Raw genomic sequence first — 13,173 nt, forward strand, 5'->3', positions numbered from 1 at the left:
GCTCGTAAACATCGAAAACAGTACTTTCTATGAGTGTGAATCTAGAACAGAAATACAGCGCATGTGAGCCTTTTATAGTCATTTTTTGACTAAATCCCTAGATCACAGTGTTCGCAATAAAGGTTAGACGCCGAAATGTGATGTTGGGACAGACCCATCGCAAAATAAATCGGGTGATTGCTTTACTTCACTATAATTAGATAGACGAGATAATCAGTCGATATTAGATGTTATCACTTAGACCAATAGCTTCGTAAATACGTATAAACAAATTACAGAAATTATTAAATCCGAGTGCTTGAATCCTACCTCGCCAAATCTGTTGTTGACAAATGAGGTATAGCGTAGACCCATTGGTCGATCGTGCTATAACCTTGGAAAAGGCCAACTATTGACTTCATGAAAATGATTTCAGTCATTCTTGATAACAATAAAAAAGGACGTATCAACGCATCGCATTGTGCTCTAAATACCACGTCTATTACGTTGTTCTAGCCAAAGACAACATTGACATTAATCACACGTAGGATGATATTTAAACATCATATCCAGAGAGTGACGTCTTCAAAGGCAGGAAGGACTGCATATTTGCTCAACCATATGTAAATTTATTCTGCTACACAGTATATCATATGTTAGCCTTGCCATGCTAACGAGTTCAGTGAGTGAGCAGGAACGCGAGCGGTTCTCTTCAAACCGCTAATTAGGTTTATGCCCGCTTCTATGAGAAAGCTTTGACCGGCAGGGCCCCCATACAGGAATAAGCACAATGAAATGTTTTCCTTCAGAGAAGTAATTCGGCCGTGAGTCTGCTTATAGATTGTGCTAAAAGACGAAAATTAAGTCTTGACTGACCGGCGCCCAAAAACTGATAGTACGAAAGCCAAGTGTAGGATCAGGCGCCGACCTTAGTGATTAATCCTTTGTTCTAATCCTACCCCTCGAACTCAAGCGCGAAATCAAACCACAGGAAGGAAGTTTCGGCAAAATAGTCTACAATGGCCGTCTTTGCTCGTGCTTCCGCGGCTTTTATAGCGCTGTCTCCCTCTTCGTTACAGGCACAGCTAGCTTAAGAGGACTCTGGCAAATTGAATGGCCTACAGCTGACGTATGCAGTCTACAGTTCTTACTCATGATATAAACGCCAATTCCTTCTCTATCCTCAAACGGGTACCATCCGATAGAAAGCAAAAAAATCTCACAATCGCGAACGGTAACGAGGGTCAATACTTGACAGCTGATTAAGGCGAGCACTCAACATTTTTAATTAGGTCCAATGTTTGTCCATTTATCGTTGATATTTTAAATGAGTTGATATATCTCTATAGATTGTGGCCTGAAAGGTTCATGTGTTACACTTAAAAGTGAAATATTTTTGAAAGTATAACGCCACTACGATGTCTCAAAATAATATGTATGCAACCGTTTGTTACGTAGCTGCTTATTTACTTTAAGGCCGTAATGAATAAATTATGCTGAATTTGGCAGTGTTACCTTTGCGGTTTGTGAACTAGTAGAATGTATTGGAATGGCCTCAGGCATCTTCACAAGGGAAGTCCTAAACGTACGTGCATATGCTGTCCCTTCAGGTAAAATTCGATGTCCTAACCTGACGAATTTCTCGAGATACGCTATCAGAATACAGAGAGCATCAAGATAATAGCGAAAATGGATACAAAAGATTGACCAAAAAAATAGTACGTAGGCCTTTCTGCACGAAATCATTGTTTATATATGAACCTTTAGGACGAGTTCAGACTACAGTCACAAAACAAAATGGGTGCAAATCATTTACGCAAGACACAAAAAATCGAAAAGCTTTAATTTTTTGAGGTTTCACGCTGAAGAGCGAACGCAGGCATAAAAACAGCAATAATAACAACAGCGAAGAAGGTGTTTTAAAAAACGTACTGATATCCGGGACGCAAAGCGTTTATACAGTTAAGGTTGTACATAGCTAGCTCCTTTACTATCATACGTTTTAAACGTTTGCGATATTTATATAAAAAATTGCTTAAATAGAAATTACTAAGTAAAGGGGTATTACTTTCACATGTAGCCCCATGCTTGGTATAACCTGATTATCTTATTTGTCACATTCTTCTATCTCTATTACCTACTTCATCGTCACTGAATCAATTTTTAATCCTTAGATAATATTAAAAAATGATTCGTTTGGACCAGTTTTGAAGTTATTGCGTGAAATTTTTCGTTCTTTCAAATACGTTACGCTTTTTAAACCTTGTGATGCCTGCCTGGCTCGTTCCGCTGATCAAAGGGTATAAAACAATCAATTTATTTGCGGCGAAGATCTGATCCGTAACAGCTGAACCTTACAGTCTTGGCAAGCAGCTCGCAAGAAATGTTCTGTAGTTAAGGCCGTTTTTTCCTGACATACTGCAGACCTGAACAATTACCTGTCAGAGGTAACATTTGCAAACAGAGTATTTTTGGCCTAACGTACGCCTAATAATACTTAATAACTTTATCAAGTTCATACAAAAGTATCGAGTGACGCTGCTATTTCTCGCTTGTGTGTATCGCTGGGAGTGCGTGCATTCTTCCGTTCTACTATGGACTGAGAAATTTCCTCGGATTAACTTCGTCGTGCGCGATCAACTTGAGAAAGCGTTGGACCGGAAAACTGTTATTTACTGAACAGGGTTCAGTAGGAAGAGGCTTATATCTTGAAGATGTCAAAAGTTGATAGTAAAAAAACCAAACAGAAGCGGCAACAGAATGGGAACATAGAATGTCGCGTTATTTATTGTGAGCGATCGGCTCCAGTTGTTGTTTGCATGTCGATCGATTTTACAGCGTGCGCCTTCAGGTGTCGTAGTGGAACATACATGTGTTGGTAATTGAAATCGTAGTAAAATGCTCATAAAATCATCATTATTTTACTATTATTGTGCAACAAAGGCGCTTGTCTAAATAAGTTAAAGTTGAGCATAAATATTTGGGCTCACGAAAAGCTCTCGCTGGCGTACAGTGAATAATTTACATGCTCCATTTAAGGATTCGTTAAAATTCTATCTTAATATGGACTATTATTAACCGTAAATCTACTTTTTTTTTTTGCAAGTGACAAAGCTTTGGCAGGTCCGTTGACAATACTTGCAATTTTTTTCGCAAGTATTTCAATGCGTAACCAAAAGTAAAAAGACAGTAAGCTCTTGCTAAAATCGCACGGTCTGAATAATGATCTGATAAGACCCAGCAATTAGTATGCCTTATATACTTGTCTCTATAGATATTAAAACAATTGAGCCTCGATTGACAAGCAACACAGGTGCACCTTTATGCCTGCGGCCCATGAACGAATCTTTCACATGATGTACTTGTCTTCCTGTTGGGTGTATAACGCTAATGATTACTGACCATTCGAACCCGTTGATTTCACTTTGAGACCTAACCTAATTCTATTAGGCTCACTTAGAGAAAGCTTTTGCTGACTGAATTCATTTGAAGTACTCCCATCCGTATGATTTTATGGTATAGGTCTAAGCAGCGGCCTTGATATCTCAATCTGTTTGGATGGAAAGCAGCTAGGTGGGCCATAAATGTTTGCCTAGTAGTTCCGTTGCCTTTTACTAGCCTTTGTCTATTTTCCTATAGAGATCTCGGGTGGACTATGCGTACTGGCAGAAGCTGCACACGGACGCAGGCCTTCCGAATGGTGCTTAAATGATATGAGCCTTGGCTATACAAGGCTGGACCTCGTGAGACCGGACGGAAAACTTTAGAGAGTCCTACGATGGATGCTCCATCATTTTGCGTTTTGGTCTGGCTCGAGCATCGTGCACCTTCATACACGTTCATAAAGTACACGCATAGCTCTACACAGGCAAAAGCTATGAACAGGACGACAGCCCTCCTTGTCGAAGCCCTATGAGCAGCTTTTCGCTTTACTCAAGCAGTTGAGGAAGCTTTGCTGACTCTCAGCAAAACTTTTGTCGCCCTTCTTCCTCGTGGAAGGGGGGCGACCGTATAAGGGCTTTTCGCATATGCCCTCAATCCCTTCCCATCCCCTTTTGAAGGCAAGGGTAGAATAAAGATCTTTTTGGAGATACAAGCTGCTGCATTCAAGCAAACGAAGCGCTACATTATCACGTGCCAGCTTTTCAATATTTACAGTCAAGTACTACCTCGGCTAATGTCTAGCCATGAGAATAGGATCCTTCAAAGTGAAAAAAGACGTGGAACAAAATTTATGTTTTGTGTTGTGGTCGTAAGCGGACCGTACATGTTTTGGCATCCTCTAGCATACTATTATAAAGAACGTGTACGTTCTGTAACATTTGAATCGAGTGAAAACGTGAACCTAGACGTAATGACTAATAAATACATTTTCCACGCGTGGTGGAAACAATCAGTACAGAGTTAATGGATTTTTCTCATTAATAAGTCGTCATCAACACCAAATACAACTGTTTCTCTTAGCAAGGTCTAGCCGCTACTTTTAGCACCAGAAGAAAGCCACTCTTTTCACACAACTCGAAAGACAGTGTGTCGTTTTTAGAATTTTAAGCGAAGATTACCTGTTATATCACTCAATCTTCTGCTTTCACCACGATTAAAAAATTTCCTTCCGAGAATCAATACTTCATGTTATCGCTAGCTTTTTGAAGAATTCTGCAAAACCGCTATTTTTTAATATAATACAGTCATGGGGCTTAAGTACTTCTCGCTATACATGACAGGAAATAGTACAAAACAAAAAATTGCGCTAATCATTAATGAAGACTACAAACTTCCTCGTGCCGTACGTTTGCAAGGAACAAATACGCTTGCATGCAGTCGTGAGGTTAGGGCTGTTTGTATATTCTCGTTTCAACGTTATTGAAAATCGCCTGCGACATAAACGCGACTGTGTTTGAAGTGCATATGGTGCGACTTCAGGTGGACGTTCGCGATTTCAGCTCTAATTAAACGAGCAAAACAATATGTGTAGATGGCATAACATCAACTATCATACGCCAATTCCTATGATGGCACATGGAAATCATGTGATACTTGAAGTTGTTTTTTTTTTCTAACGAACAAGACCAAGTTACGAGCTAGGGTTATTTTTATCTAAGGGTATGATCGATATTAGGTTGACTTAGTATCTCCATTGTACAACAAAAATTGTGTATTTTTGGAGAAAAGTGGCTGGCTATCCGCCGGCTTATGCCTCCATGATGTTCCTCAACCGTTAGCTTAAGCAAGCAGTGCATTTAGAGTGTAGTAATAGTGGATTTCTTGTGTTCGAGTAGATGCGGCGTTCACTGACACATTCTGGTTCGAATCCGAACAACCTATCGTAGGACCGTCTATATCGAGGCATAGAGAACCAATACCTTTAGCTAAGCATTGAGACCGACCTTTACCAAAGACATAATATCCAGCAATACAATGCCGGGAGGATGGTAAGTTTTAAACAGGACGATAAAAATTTTTTCGAAAAGGTAAATGCAAAAATCGGAATTCTGCTACAGCGCATTTTGTAGAGGTCTGGCGTGGGATAGAAGGAAACCGATGCAGACTGCTTTACCGTTCTGATAGGCTGATTGTCTGCATTAAAACATCTACAGCTATTTATATCTTCCGCTGGTTATAGTAGAGTTATCTAGCATATTATATCAATATAATAGGTTAAATATATCACCCTTATGCTTATATTATGTTTCCATTGAATAAGTACGCGAAACTTAATGCACATAATGTAGCGTGGAGTTATCGCGTCTAGCAGTCTCACCGGATATGGTTGATGGGTGGCGACATTTTTCAAGAGGGACGTCAAAACTTGCCGGTTCCGGCGTTGAAGGAGGACGTACCGGTCGACTGTCAGCTACGCACTGCCTCATCGCAAAGCGTGGCATCAGGAAGTATAGAGAAGCCGGCCGGCAGGCGATTTCTAACCCGTACTTTCCCAGGAAAGCTGTCTCTTGAACGTTGACACCGCTAAGCTACTGAGATGAATTCATTGATACCTTCGGGGGCGATATCCGCTCCTGTCTTCAACTTATGGACAAACGATGGCGTAATTCGCTGCCGCATCGACACTCCATATTGTATCCTGCTGTATAACAAACACTCTGTGACGAAAACAACATGTCTGAGAAAAAAAATCGAAAGTACGAAAAACTTTTCCATGGGCCCCAAGGTAAACTGAAGACAAAATAAATATTGGCTATTACCTGGTTAAAAACTGGTAAAATTTTCGGATTCGAAACTGCGACAAAGTAATTAATCATGCCAGGTCACTAAAACACGTTCGCAAAGTGTATTTTCTTTTTTATAGAAGGGCTCAAACATTTTAGCGTCGGTACCCCCACAGCGATCAATACTGAATCACGATAGTTGAGTAAACAGTTTCCGTGAGAGTTTAGTGAGGAACGTATTTGCGGACGTAAAACTTAAAACAAAATAGAATGGACAAGGCAATGAAATAAATACTTATTATTATACAGACTTCAGTGGGATGAGCAATGATTTGAAGTTGGATGTTTACTAAACTCTGATGTTGGAAGCGTACCGATGCTTGAGGCGTCCCGCTATTACACAGGTTGAATGGCAACAGCCACTCGATTCCGGTATTCATTTTAAAGAGGCCTGTGTCGGTTCAAAGACCACTGTTGAATTACATCATGACTTTCGGCCGAAACAAGTAGCGGGAAAACTAGAAAATGCAGGACAAAACAATCATCGCTTAGTGGCCATATGCGATCACTTTATTTTTCAGGATTCTTCGTTGAGATACTTTAGCTTTACAATGCACCTAGACTGAGGTATTGAACTGGTTCGTTGTCCAACACCTAGGCGTTGTTGTATAACTGTTAGCTGACGCGTTTACGATCATTTTCGCCGATTCAAAGATAACACTACCTAAGTACATTCTTCTAAAGACGATGAATATCCCTCGATGAATATTTAGTATTAATATAAGATGTGACGAGAGCAGCAAATTATTTGCGGAATTAAATACTATAAGTAGGGTATTGGGTGTTTTGCAGGCATAACAGGCAATTTTGGCCAACCCAACCCAACCCAAACTATTTAGCAGAGGTCTCCCACATTAGAACCTGAGGCCAAGGATCGTGGATTCTCGCTCTACTGAAGAACCCTTCTGCTTTAACCTTGAAGACTTACAACTGAGGTTGGCACATGAAGCACAAGTAGAGCCAGACATAAGTTCAGTGTTTAAAGTTGACTGAAATACGTTTATAGCCATAACGTAGATGGGTGCATTGGGAAATTCGTGTCTTATTTCTCTATTTGCCATGTAAATACTGAGGTAGTTGTTGTTATGATAGAAAGCTGCGAAAAAATTTTATCAATGTGCTAACTTTAGCCTAACAAAAAAGAATTCCTTATTATAATTTTGATTGATACGGACTAATTTTAACGCAGGCTTTCAGCGTTTGCATTCATTGAATAATGAAAACGCAACAGCACTCTAGAGCTGCGCTCCGCGATGCTGGAATCAGTGTTTCTTCTATTGTTAATTTTCGAAGAAGAACTGAGCTTTCGGGTAGAGTCAACGAGGAAAGAACCTGTGGGACAAAATAAAATACAGGCCCAGTTAGTGATGGTAACTTGTTCTTTGCAAACTGCAACAACTGTATAGTTTTTATATTACAAAAAATCAGTTTAGCATGTCGGGACTATCGTTAATCTATAATCGACAGTTGCTGCTATCTCTAAGTGCTAACGCCATTCACCTTTGTACAAATGCCAGCCGCCGTTTATTTTTCGCCCACAAATCCATCAGTCACCAAACAGCGTTTTCTATCAGTTGAATATGTGACGGTGTTATGGGAGCCGTACGCACTGATTTATTCTTTCCGTCTATTTCTGTGCATCGTGCAGTCAATTCGCAGTCTTCGAAGAAAAGATTAAGCAAGCCTTGAGAACGCGTAGCTCGTCTGCGAGTCCCTGCGCCCGATGATACTACCAATATACTAATGCCTTTGAGCCTTTGCGTTGTCTACCCTGAGCGTGGTCCTGGCATCACTGTACCGAGCTTTGCCATTACCGAGCGGCTAAGCAGTCGAGGCAGTAGGACAATGAACGTTGGAACGGAGACATTAGGAGGAGGACAACGCTAACAGGTCACAAAAGTCTACATTTGGGCCGACAGAATGGTCTAAAGCCCTTAGCTGTCAGTGCCACCGCTACTTAAACCGCTGACGGCCTTCTGGAATCTTCTAGCAGAAGACTTAGTTGAAAAACACGACGACTAAACCATTTGGATGCTCGCTAATAGTCCTTTACATTGACAAGCCAATTTTCTCTTGGAGCGCAACCATACAGGTCCGTATCGACACGCGTGCACGGACAGCAAAAGCGCTTGATTTTGTGATAGAATACCGTTCTTTTGCGAAAAGTCAAATTTACTTTCGGATAGCGCGTCAAACAAGGCTAGAGCCACCGCTCGAAAATTTCGCTCCTATAATTCGATGCTGTACCGCTGCATATCAACTACTTCTAATTTATAATCTATATTTTCTGCTACTAAAATCAAAACGGGTAGTAAACTGGCTAGCTACAAAGAGCAAAAGGGTCGTCAGCACCTGGCCAGATAGCCTTTCGTGCTAGCAACGTGTAATGATAGCTTGGTGACTGAAACGAAAATGCCCTACATATTTTTTATACTAAAATGTTTTTTTATTACGCGAGCAAGAGACAAACGGCGCATCCAAACCGACCTTTCGAACCCTATCGTTTAGTCGTACCATCATATGCTAAACCCATAGTTAGGTGATGGCGCTAACCTGCCCAGGTTTCAACACTAATGTTCCCTGTCGATCAACGATATCTAGTGTCGTATTGCTCTTATCCGCCTTCTAGGTTCCAGAATCCCAGACTGGAAAAGGAAACACAGAATATATAGAAGCTCCCATTGATACGAAACTGCTACGAGAGACAGAGAGAGACAACACGGCTGTTCCTGTTGAAACAACTGTGAATCTAGCGGCGTGATTCGGTTGGTGGCTTGGCAGCTTCTAGCTACCTCCACTCATTGGTGGATGTCAGTGCCGTAATAGATGTCGATTCGCGCTCCCTCAAAGCTGTCGTCCGCTTGTTTCCTTCGGAAAGTTAAGCCTAATATAGATTGTGCATATGTCTGTTCACTTCCGGTAGGCGACCATCGTTGAAGACACTGAAGTGCAAAGCGGCATCTAAACGAAGAGGGTATGAAAATCGTAAAAAAGAGATGGTTTTTCTTCGAGAGCTCATCAAAGGAGACGCACGGATTAGATAAATTTGATTTCAAATTGGAGCTAAAGTTGGCAGGCAATGTGCAGATTCTTCAGACATTTTAGCGGTGTCCTGTTTAGGTAGCCATCGGACTCATAATAGCAAACATGTTGTCGCCTACTGTAGCCTAACGACTAGCTAGAATAATACGCATTTTCATATATATATATATATATATATATATAGAGAACATGTATATAGGGCAGTTATATTTTAATTCACTATATTCCAATGGTATGTAGTTCTTAGACTCTGTGATGGCCGGCTTGCAAATAGATATTTGGCAGTTGCTATTCAACGAAACATTCACAGGGTCTGCATTTAGTGTTCAACATATTTCTCTGTAAATATTATTTTAGCCATTTTGATATTATTGATATATACTGATTTTATGTGATTTAGTTATATTGATTTTAATGATTGACCGTAACAGTATCATTTTTATGGCTGCAAGTTAGTTAATGGCACGGGCTGTTTCGATGTAATCGATGAGTTTTTGACATTATAGTTCAATAAAATCTTAATAACTTAGCTAAAAGCCATAGTTTTCCACCGAAAGTCGTATCGATCTGGTTTCTATGCGGTTTAGTTCAAGTTTAACAACTTACCGTGTTCTAACGCATCTGACTTGTAAGTAGGTAACTTTTAAGGTACCTGCTTGACGACATTCGATCATTTTGTCTATTATCGAAACTCCCAGCAAATTTCACAAAGCGAACATTATATACGCAAGAATAGCGCGAATTTATTAAACTTTTTTATCATTTGGTCTCGTGGCTAAAGAATTAAGCCTAGGAAAAGGCCCAAATATATCGTTATCAAAAACCAATATTTTCGAAAGATCACTCAGTTTGAGCCTATTAATAGTCGAAAAAAACGAATAGGAAATTGGATTCCCCGTACAAAAAGAAAGGTGTATATATATATATACTGGTGGTCAGCCAGAATGGACCCAGATCGTACACTAAAGCATTTTAAATGTATATTCTCGTGGCATATAATTCTCTTACTAATTCTAGCAAAGCGTAGGCTGAATTTCATCAATGACTCAGCCAGGTATTTATTTTCTTTTTCTAGCATAGCAATCTTTCTAGTCAACTTCTATCTTGACTCGCTAACTTTCATTCTTAAAAACAGAAGCAATAGTTCAATTCCATGATCCATTCTAAACGTTGCGCCTCGATCGTCTGTCCTTCGGATGTTGGTACTCTGCAATTGCGTATTTTTCCACGCTGTTAGCGCCTTAATTGTGGTACCGCGATGAAGGACAACAGGAAGGCCCGAACAAACCCGTCTATCCTAAATGCGCATGTGGGAAATAAAGCAAAAATGGAGACGACGACAACAAACTGTACGACCGACAAACCTTGCCATGACGCCATAGAGTGAGAGTAACTAGCAGTTGGTAATACGGAACTGCTGGTTCGAAGTCATCGCCTCTGCTTCTGTTGATTCTGCCAAAACAGAAGCATTATTTACGCGATACAAAGGCTTGTCAGCAACTGTCAGGGATAGCGTAGCAAACGCTGCGTGTGCCTTAGCTGCTCATATTGATTGGTTTTGGCGCTGGTGAAAAAGGAGCAGGGCACGCAGCAACTCTCGTAACGGAAACAGTAGGAACGCGCACCTCTAGCTTCAGCAGATTATGTTCTATCGATTGCGAGATTCATCCAAGTAGAGAAAAAAGGAGACGTAGGAAACAAGAAAAAGGGAAAACACACGTGGCGGAAGCAAGCTTTGAAAGTACTCCAGTTCACACTCTCCACCAGCTATGCCCATGCGTTGTCACGTATATATATATATGTATATATAAATGTGTATACAGATGCAGACACACATACACGCGATTGACAGGGAAAGAAAGATTAATGAAAGACAGGCATTAAGAAAGGTAATAGAAGTTATGGAGAATTCAGTCAGCGATGAAAAAGGGCGTGTCATAGCTGGCCGGCAAGAGCGTATGTGTCCTGAGTCGGAAAAATAATGTGAACGGTGAAATGTGAGCAGAAAGACGAGACTGGGCGCAGAAAAATACCAAACGAGCGCCAAAAAAGCCAAGGTAAATTAAGTAGCAAAAAAGTAATCACAGGAACAGGCTAGGGAAAACGGAAAAGGTTATCGGATAGTGAGCAATGCGGCCTTATGGAAAATGTGTACTTGACGGCCAAGCGAACCATTATGGTAGAGCAGATTCAACAAGTATGCAGGAACAATGCTACAGATAGGTTTACAACCACTCGCTTAAACCGTCGCAATAACAGAGCGGGAGCGGCGAGAGTCGTGTAAAATGAATAGAAAAAATGGATAGAAATAAGATCCAGGAAAGAAAGAAACAAAAGAAGACAGGTAAGATGGCAAAAGGAGAATGTACACTGTGTGTCCGTCCGTTGCCGCCAGTGGGGCAACGATCGAAACGTAGGACGATTAAGCAGTCAGAGAAATATTTACTGCAAATCTCTGGCCGACTATACAAACGATTGACATGCCGACGGATATCAGATGTGACGTGATGCGCATTTATAGTTCCCTATAGAGGGAATCTCCTTCGCTTAAGGGGTCAATTAGTGAAGAAGCAAAGGCATTACGTCATTGTGATAATTGACCTCATTATGGCAGACCGGATCAGAACAAAATTATTGTGGCCCAATAATAGCCTCGCCTAGCGGTTTGAAGGAATGAGACAGTATAACTTCTTAGAAACAAAAGGCTTGACTTCAGACAGCAGGATTGCTTCATTCGTATTCATAAAGGTCTATGTGTATTTTATCAACTATGCTCCATATATGGTACGCTTTTAAGGACTAGAATTTGTTAAACCTTTAGCGCATTGATCTCTATGCCCATTAATATTGATGTTAATGCCCACAGACTTTCTTGTATGAATAATTGTTTTCTTATATAATCTTTGATACGGCAATATATAAATATGTCGGAACCGAGCGCCACATTGCCGGCCAACTGCATCAGCATCCCTTCAATGTATACGTTTAAGAAGTTCTATGAAATGTCCCAGAACACACTTGAATTAGCTTTCATTAACATAAACTGAATACGACTTCAACTTCAGCTCCAGACACTGCCTTAGCGAGAGCTATCGCGCGGACCAACAGCGACCGTGGAGTTCTCCTAATTGTATAAATAATAGGTACGTAATAAATTTATGCCGATGTATAATATCGGCCATATATGAAACAGATTTGCGATCTGCTCACAAATGAATAGTTTACCGCCTTTGCTATTAAAGAAATTGAATTTGTATTAGTTTAGAATTGTCAAACTTCTGTGTTGATCAGGCTACCCCAAGAATTTCTTAAAGCAGATTTAGCAAGATCAAAGAGAGCTGAAGAATGACGTAGAAATGTCGCGCTGACCATAACAAACCTAAAGAGAAAATACATTTTTATTGAACTTCAGCAAAATAACAATAGTACAAACTACGTTTGTGCATGATCAGAAAAATATTCGTTTCACAAAAGCTCGTACCGAAAAAGGACGTCTTCATAAGTCTGCCATATAAGTAAAAACAGTACATTAAAATTATAAATCATTTTAAATCAATAACACTTCTGTTAAATCCTTGCTGGCACCATTGTTCAGAAGTAAATGCTAAGTTCGACGGTTGTTATCGTACAACGATATTGCTACCGAAGTATGTTGTCGAATAGAAAAACAAGTTGAACAAACGTTTACTTGTCCTATATATAAACGGATTAATCTTGATCTTGGTGCTATATTTCATCATACGCTCTTTATAAAATGTTTAATACAGTGACGGCACATGATTTCTGGTACACAAACTACTTCAGGTCGACTCTACCATGCTACGCATTGCGTCATCAACAGAGTTCTTGGGGCCTAGTACAATTTTGCCATAGGTTTCTGTCGGATAAAGTTCCTAGCTGGTAATATAATAATAATAACAAAAAC

At 40.2% G+C, this 13,173-nt stretch overlaps 1 protein-coding gene across 1 annotated transcript in view; it reads right to left on the reverse strand.

The window, feature by feature from the left end:
* Positions 1–5,744: 5,744 nt before the first annotated feature.
* Positions 5,745–13,173, reverse strand: part of LOC111243500 (uncharacterized) — a 100,356-nt gene continuing 92,927 nt past the window's right edge. Inside the window, exon 8 of the mRNA XM_086992458.1 lies at positions 5,745–7,538. The gene's annotated coding sequence lies outside the window, so the exon portion shown is untranslated. The remainder of the gene's footprint in view (positions 7,539–13,173) is intronic.

The sequence above is a fragment of the Varroa destructor genome, unplaced genomic scaffold (genome assembly GCF_002443255.2).
Source record: "Varroa destructor unplaced genomic scaffold, Vdes_3.0 BEIS01000001.1, whole genome shotgun sequence".
NCBI lineage: Eukaryota > Metazoa > Arthropoda > Arachnida > Mesostigmata > Varroidae > Varroa > Varroa destructor.